The sequence below is a fragment of the Lepisosteus platostomus genome, chromosome 7, assembly GCF_059453375.1.
Source record: "Lepisosteus platostomus isolate fLepPlt1 chromosome 7, fLepPlt1.hap1, whole genome shotgun sequence".
Taxonomy (NCBI): domain Eukaryota; kingdom Metazoa; phylum Chordata; class Actinopteri; order Semionotiformes; family Lepisosteidae; genus Lepisosteus; species Lepisosteus platostomus.
This window is the reverse complement of record NC_142617.1, coordinates 57,298,702-57,305,801: the sequence shown is the minus strand read 5'-3', so window position 1 is coordinate 57,305,801 and position 7,100 is coordinate 57,298,702. Positions and strand designations below refer to the sequence as shown.

Below are 7,100 nucleotides of genomic sequence, written 5' to 3'. Positions count from 1 at the left end.
TGAAAAATTCGACAACACGTCAGTTTGAAGGAATTGAAGCATTAATCTTTTTACTCTGCGTGCTTTGGCAAGCGAAGCGAGCGTGTTGTTTCCTCGATACTGCTACGTGAATAAATCGATGTCAGTTTTTGGTAAGTTTAGTTCAAGGCTATGCAGAGCCCAGCTCAGTGTATCTTCATGAGTGCACTTTTTTTACCCTTTCTTTTTTCAATGCAAGTGTCTGTTTTTATTTATTTAAATATTACAAAAACGGTTCTTAAAGGAATAACGAATTAAGTAAAAAATCAGCACTGGCAAAAGAAAAGATAGGTATCTTTGAAAGGCATTTTTATGTAAATTAAAATGATTATAAAATTAAAATGTAATGAAATACAATTGATTATTTACATATTCCATATATGAATAAAAAACTGAAAATATGTAACAGAAAAAAGTAAATACAATCCACTAATAATTATTTAGACATTTAAATATTGTATTTTGTCATATTATTGAATAGAAATATAGAGACTTGCAGTGCATTTTTAATTCTTAACCGCGTTTTTTCTTTAGAAATGTTACATTTGATAGAGTAACATTGCATGGTCGCAATGCTAATATTTTCTCGGTATAGTTTCTCAGTGTTGTTTCTTACGGGTTTTACTCCGTGGTAAATATTTTTTAATGACAGAATTGCAGATACATGTCAGCCAAGTTAAAAAAAAAACTTTTTACTAAGTTTAAATCACCGTCACAAGCAAAACATTAACCTCAACGTTTTTATTTAGGAGTCCTAGAAACTGTAACCTGAAATAAAGCCCACTCGTTATTCAGCTTTGAATTCGTTATTTTATTTTGAAAAAGAACATGTAGGCATTTAAAATGGATTTGCTAGTTAATTCATTTTGTTATATATATATAATATGTTGTTATATATTAGGTATCGTTTCAAATTATTGTTGTTAAAATGGAACACTGTCGAAATGGAACAGGTCTGTTTATAAAACTATAAAACGGTTTTGTTACAGAAAGAAAATTATAAAATGATCTCTTTAGTTAAAAGCAACAAACTCATAAAATCATATAATCGTAGCCATTTCTTTTACAAAATTGCAAAAAAATTTAAATGAACTAAAATCTCCTTAAAAGGGGAATTCGTTTAGTTTTTTTTAATAAAGTCCTTTACGCACCAAAATTACCCCAGAAGACTAACACAGCAAATGAATTAGAGGACACCTACTCCTTTCATTCTCCTGCGATTCTACAAACTGTAAATAGATGGCGCTGCACTCAAGTGGAGCAGAGCTTTGTGTATTTCTCTAACTTCCCTCTGGGTCTAACTCCCATTATCCGCTTGTAAATTAACTTGTCAATTTATCAATCAACACCATCTTGATTTTCTCCCTCCTGTTCTGCGGTCGGCGTCTCACTGAATTTACCTCATAAATAACTGGGAGCTCCGTGTTTGTTAGTATTGTGAATGAGTTTATTATCACTTAGATGACTGCCATGAATCACAAATGCTTCCAGGAGGTTGATAAGAAGAAAGCGGACATGTTAACAGGGTGTAAGCGTTTTTTTCCTTCTGTTTGGAATGATGGTTCTCTAACGGGGCATAGAGTTTAAAATACATATTATGCCTTTATTATTTTATCGCATAATCGAAAATAAAAGTTACGTCACTTAACTTCTTACCAGGGCGCTGTTGTTGCCCGAGACAGAGTTGTGAGCATCGCAGCAGAAATTCTTTAATAATTTGACTTTAGAAAAGTTAAATTTACGTGGCGAACATGATTGCACGTCCCACGCCTCATATGAAAGACCACACTTCAGAATATTTGTGAAATAAGCCGAAGTGAAAACATGCCTCTTTGTTTAAAGGTAGACGATGAAAATACTAATATTTAATGTAGATTTTATAACTTAACATTCCATAAACAACAAAACTAACGAATACAATTATATCTTTAATTTTAAAGTGGGTTTTTCTACTTCTAGAGGAATTTACCGTTCTTCCAAATAATAGAAAGCGACAAATAAGTGAGATTTTTTGTCCGACTGTGTATATGAAACATGCAGTTTTGCATCTGCAGCATTGGCCTGGGATGTAAAATGTAAAATGTCACCAGTATTGCTTAAAATATTAAAATATCAACCTCAAAAGCAATTCATGAAGTTTAATTGTGCTCCGTTAGTTATGTATACATTATTACATATAATGTTATTTACAACACTACTGTGGCCAATTCTAATAATCATACATGAGATAACAAACAACAGATATAGTGAAGAAGGTCGTTTTTTGTTGTGGTATTAATGTATACAAACTACTTAATGTAATATAAGCATGTGTGCTATTATTTTTCTTCTCCGCTACTGGGTTTCCTTGTATTAAAGGACATTGAACTGAATGTGGTATAATTTCAATGTGGTATATACTGTTATTCATGTTTTTGTGCACACTACACATGGATGTGATGTGTGCATTCCAACAGACAAACATAATCTACAAGGTGCTGCAAGGTTAATAAAATTACACTCATTTCCAAGAACAAAGAAAGTGAAATAAATAGACTTTTAAAAACTGTATGCATTATTGCTGCCATTACATTTAAATGGCTGTTTGACAAAGAAAGCACTAGAGGTTAACTTGCTTGGGCACAAATGCACATTGTGTGGGGGAGCTTTCTGAATGAAAGTAATGCGTTAACAAGTATGTCTTTTTTTTTTCCTCCCCTGAAAGCATTCACATAGAAAAATCACCTGTTTTAATATGATTGCAATATCCCCCGCGTTCCCACCCATACTGTACTGTACATTCAGGACACCAGCGCACTGAAACATTTCGAAAAGGGGGAGAAATGAAATCTGTGTTTGCACACTGAGCGTGATACAGTACAACAGTAAGCACGGAGCCACTTTTTATCTTTAAATGGGTAATAATGCGATAAGCTAAACTAGGTCCTTAAAAAACCCTACTAAGTGCAAATGAGACTGAGGGACCCCAATTGCCCTGATTCATTTTTTTCCCCGTCTCCTTTATTTTTCTCAGCTCGCGTTATTAGCCTACACATGACTGCACTATATAAGAAAGAAGGGAGGTGGACAGCGCGAGATAGGTCTGCCTGAATAGGGGGAAGGAGTTTTCTTTTTCGTTTGTTGTTATTTGCAAATGGTTTTCTTGTAAAAGGTGCCAGTGGAGGAGGGGGTGCTCGCGGCGAGAATGGCGGTGGGTCTTTTAACACGCAGACAAAAAAAGGGGAAAAAAAGAGACACAACATCTGGTAATTAGTTTCAGCAAGCTTAGCCTAACGATGTAAGCAGATTACTTTCCACCACACAGAGATGGGGGAAGAAAGCCTCCCCAAGCCTGTCATGATCATCAACAGCCTGCGTGGGGTTATTTCTGCCGTTTCTTTTTTTTGCCACTAGCAGGTCGGCTGACCAAGGTGACCACTTCGAAATCTTATAACTGGATGGAATTCACCCTACGTTTGAATTACACCTTGTTCAAGTGCCTGTGTCAAAACTTCAGGGCATCCCCTCCTTGCATCTCCTGTTTGCAGTATGAATTAAGACTTGAGATGAAGAGACTCACTTATGCATTTAAAGCCGTGGGGGCTGTCTCCATCTTTTTGCTTCCTATGATCGTTAGACACAAGAAACCTCCACGCATTTGATCATGACTCAATGATATTTCACAGACCCAGACCAATAGAACATTTTGAGAAAAATGGGCAAAACTGGAGTATGTGATCCTCAAGTCATCAAAGTAATTTGTCCTTCCTCAGATGGATTTGAACATTAGCTTCTTTTCTAGTTTTCTAGATTTCCTAGCCTTACCTACAATCTTCTTAGCTGCCACAAGTGCAGACAGTGCCTTGCCGTGTAATTCACAGAGGTTGGAGCTCTGCTGTTGTGATTGCTGGTAACATAGAGCCCTGGCTGTTCGGTGTCTCAGCAGGAAGCTGTGCTCAAAGAGGCGAGATGGGCCGCAGAGCCTTGAAGGCAGAGACCTGTGTGACTGTGACCTCCAGATGGGAGACACTGTTTCTAAGCAAAGGTGGCAAGGATGCTATGGATGAACAAAACAACAGAGAGGAGAGGCACAGCTTATTCCTGAATAATGTGACTGGGATCCATTGATTTTGACAAGAAGGGCACAACAGATCACCTTGCATGTTTTTTATGCAATAACAGTCTGAGATCAAATGGATTATTCAAATGGACCTAAACATCGAATGCTGTATTATTTTCTTTACTGTACATGCTTACACAGTTTATGTTTTTTTAGGCCACAAATCAAGATGTGACTTTTGAGTGCAACAAAGCCTTAAGGATGAAGTCCGTTTTTACTGTTAAAATGATCTGTAAAGGGCCTCTCTGTCCATCTGCAAGGAGATGAGTAGTTTTAAAATTCTTGACTGACACAACAACATTTCCACAAATAAAACAGTGAAAATACTGTATGGTGAAATCCTGTATGTAATCTAGGCCAAACCTGGGTGTTCCTAACGAGAGTGAATTCATGTATATTTCTGTGAATAGATGTGTGCTATTCTTGCTAATGGATTTGTTTGAAATGCTTGCCATGTGTCCTAACCTTATTTTAAACCCATGTTGGGACCCCTACAGTACCCAGAAAAGACCACTGATACACATGCTTTCTTTGGGACAAGGTGTCAAGCTGGTCATTGTCTTATTTTTCACTGAAAGATTTTAAATCTGAAAGAGAAACTGAAGGCGTTTTAGTGCCAATTGGAGGACAAACATAGCCCTACTATTACCACTGCCACATCAACCTTGGCTGTCCTGATATACACCATCCCATTTAAACTTCTCAGCAACAGACAGAAATTGCTCCTTAGAATACAATTTGATATTCTTGCACAACACACCTAAACAAAGTACATAAATTATAAAGCAGACAGCGGTATCACCGTTTTCCTAAGTCAAGACTGTGTTCAAAGAGCAATATTTTCTATAATGTGCCAAGACTGTGAAATACTTTTCTAAAGCCCAAGGATCAGTCTATATTAAAATGCATCTTGAAACCTTTCTTTTCATGTACAGTATTTCATTTTTTCATGCATTGATATGTCTTACATATGCACTGCCTATATAGTGGGACTGTGTTCTACAACATGTCACTTTTTATGTGCAGCATTTGCATATTTATAAATAAAAGGGGGTATAGATACTAAAGATCATTATTATAGGACATTATTATAATTATTATTTTAGGAATCATGGTGTTCACTTTCTTTTATTCTAATTGTAATGCTTACAGAGCTGTTATGTTAGAATATATTTGTTAGAGGACAATTAATCAATACTCTTTTATCCCATTAACTGGGTCCAGAATACAATTAAAAGGCACAATAGTTTTATTTCCTGGTTCAGAACATAATATCTTGAGAGAAGTTCAGAGGTGTAGAGGATACACCGGTTTTCTTTGTATATTTTTTTATTTCATGTCTCGAAGACATGTCTCATGATATGTCCCTGCCCCAGCTCATCTCAGCTGCAGTCCTCGATGATTAGACTTCTGATTGTAATTCTCATCCTTGCACAACATCTGGGAGACTCCTGTCAGTTGACAACTGGGCTGTTGTGCACTGATGAATGCATGCATGAATTGCAAAAAATAGCATTAGATGGTGGGTGGCTAAAAGATATGATTTATCAACCACATTTTATCACCATAGTTGTTTTTCCTTTATTGTCAACAGCCACATGATTATGAGATTGACAAGCTCCCAAGACCAGTCCTACAGAATTCCTTCGGCTTACAGATCAGAAAGTATTGGACTGAGCTCTCCCAAGGTGCTTCCCCAAGCTGTAATTCCCTTGGGGCCATTCTTGTGAGAAGAATGCCCCCTAACTCTGTTTCTGGAGGTGCTGACATAAAAAACAAGATCAGCTTTTTCTTTAGTTAGTCACTCTGTAATTTTATTGCCAAGTGAATTTCATTTTAATTAGGCTCTTAAAGTGCCTGATTTTTAATTTTCCTGTAACACAGAGCTGCAGCACTTGGAGACACCAGAATGTTTCAACTCTTGGTGACTCTGTGAAAAATCCCCAAGTCGGATATTGCTGAAAGTGCAGGTTTTGGTGACGAGGTGTTTGAAACTGGCTAATCAGCTTTGAAGGCTCTGCAGAAGTAGAACAGCAGAACCTGATGACTTGATTTCTTGCGGCGCAGCTCTGGTAGCCAGCTGAGGTGTGAGACTAAATATAGAAGATAATTTGTGCAATAACCTGTTTAAGCTATATTCAGGTGCTGGATCTCTACTTGCGCAAAAAGGGCAACTGGCATGTGGGGAGAATGTGCAAGGCATAATTAGTTCTTTGCCTTCACATGTTCTTCACATTTGGAGGGGGAGCCAGGGATGTTGCAACTGGGGCTAATGGCTATTTTACTGCTTAAAGCAGTAAAGTTGCTTTACATAGAAGGCTGTCAATGAATGTAAGTCACTGCATTTTGGGTAAATACTAAACTAATTTTATTCATTAGTTAACATTTTACTCATAGGGCTTTCCATTTTGAATTCACAACTTCGTTTCACTAAGTATAAATTCGGGGGAAATGCTCGCATACTTTGAATGAGTTACAGACACCTTCAGCAATAATCTTTCTTGCAAAGCATTGTCCTCGTATCTGTGCTCAACATACAGGTTTGATAAAGCTGAAAAAGCCCTGTTTCTTTGGTTGTCTGCTAAAAATTGGTGTTGATAATTTTGATATATATTTTGGGATTGATGCAAAAATGGATTCATTTATTTTCCCATGCCAGCAACAAGACAGCACTGTGGAGCAGTGATGAGGGCTCTGGATTTGGAAATGGAACACTACACTGTAGGGTCAGATCTGCAATAGGGACCTGCTATTGCACCATTGAGAAAGGTAATTCCCTCAGATTGCTTCAGAAAAATGCCCCACTCTGTATATATACTGTAGGTATTTGGATGTAAAAATCAGCTAAGTAATAAAAAAAACTGCAACAGATTTGCCATATAGCATGAACAGCTCACATGGCAGCTGTGTTTGGGAAGCTGGTTTTGTGTTCCTTCTGGTTGTCCTGCCCGTCTTGTACAAGACCACGAACAATTGGTTCATG

The 7,100-nt window shown here is 37.1% G+C and overlaps 1 long non-coding RNA gene across 1 annotated transcript; it reads left to right on the top strand.

The window, feature by feature from the left end:
- LOC148659298 (uncharacterized) lies at nt 1-5,037 on the top strand. Its single transcript, XR_015940587.1, has 2 exons — nt 1-131; nt 3,941-5,037. It is a non-coding gene; the product is annotated as an uncharacterized LOC148659298 (long non-coding RNA).
- Nucleotides 5,038-7,100: the final 2,063 nt, after the last annotated feature.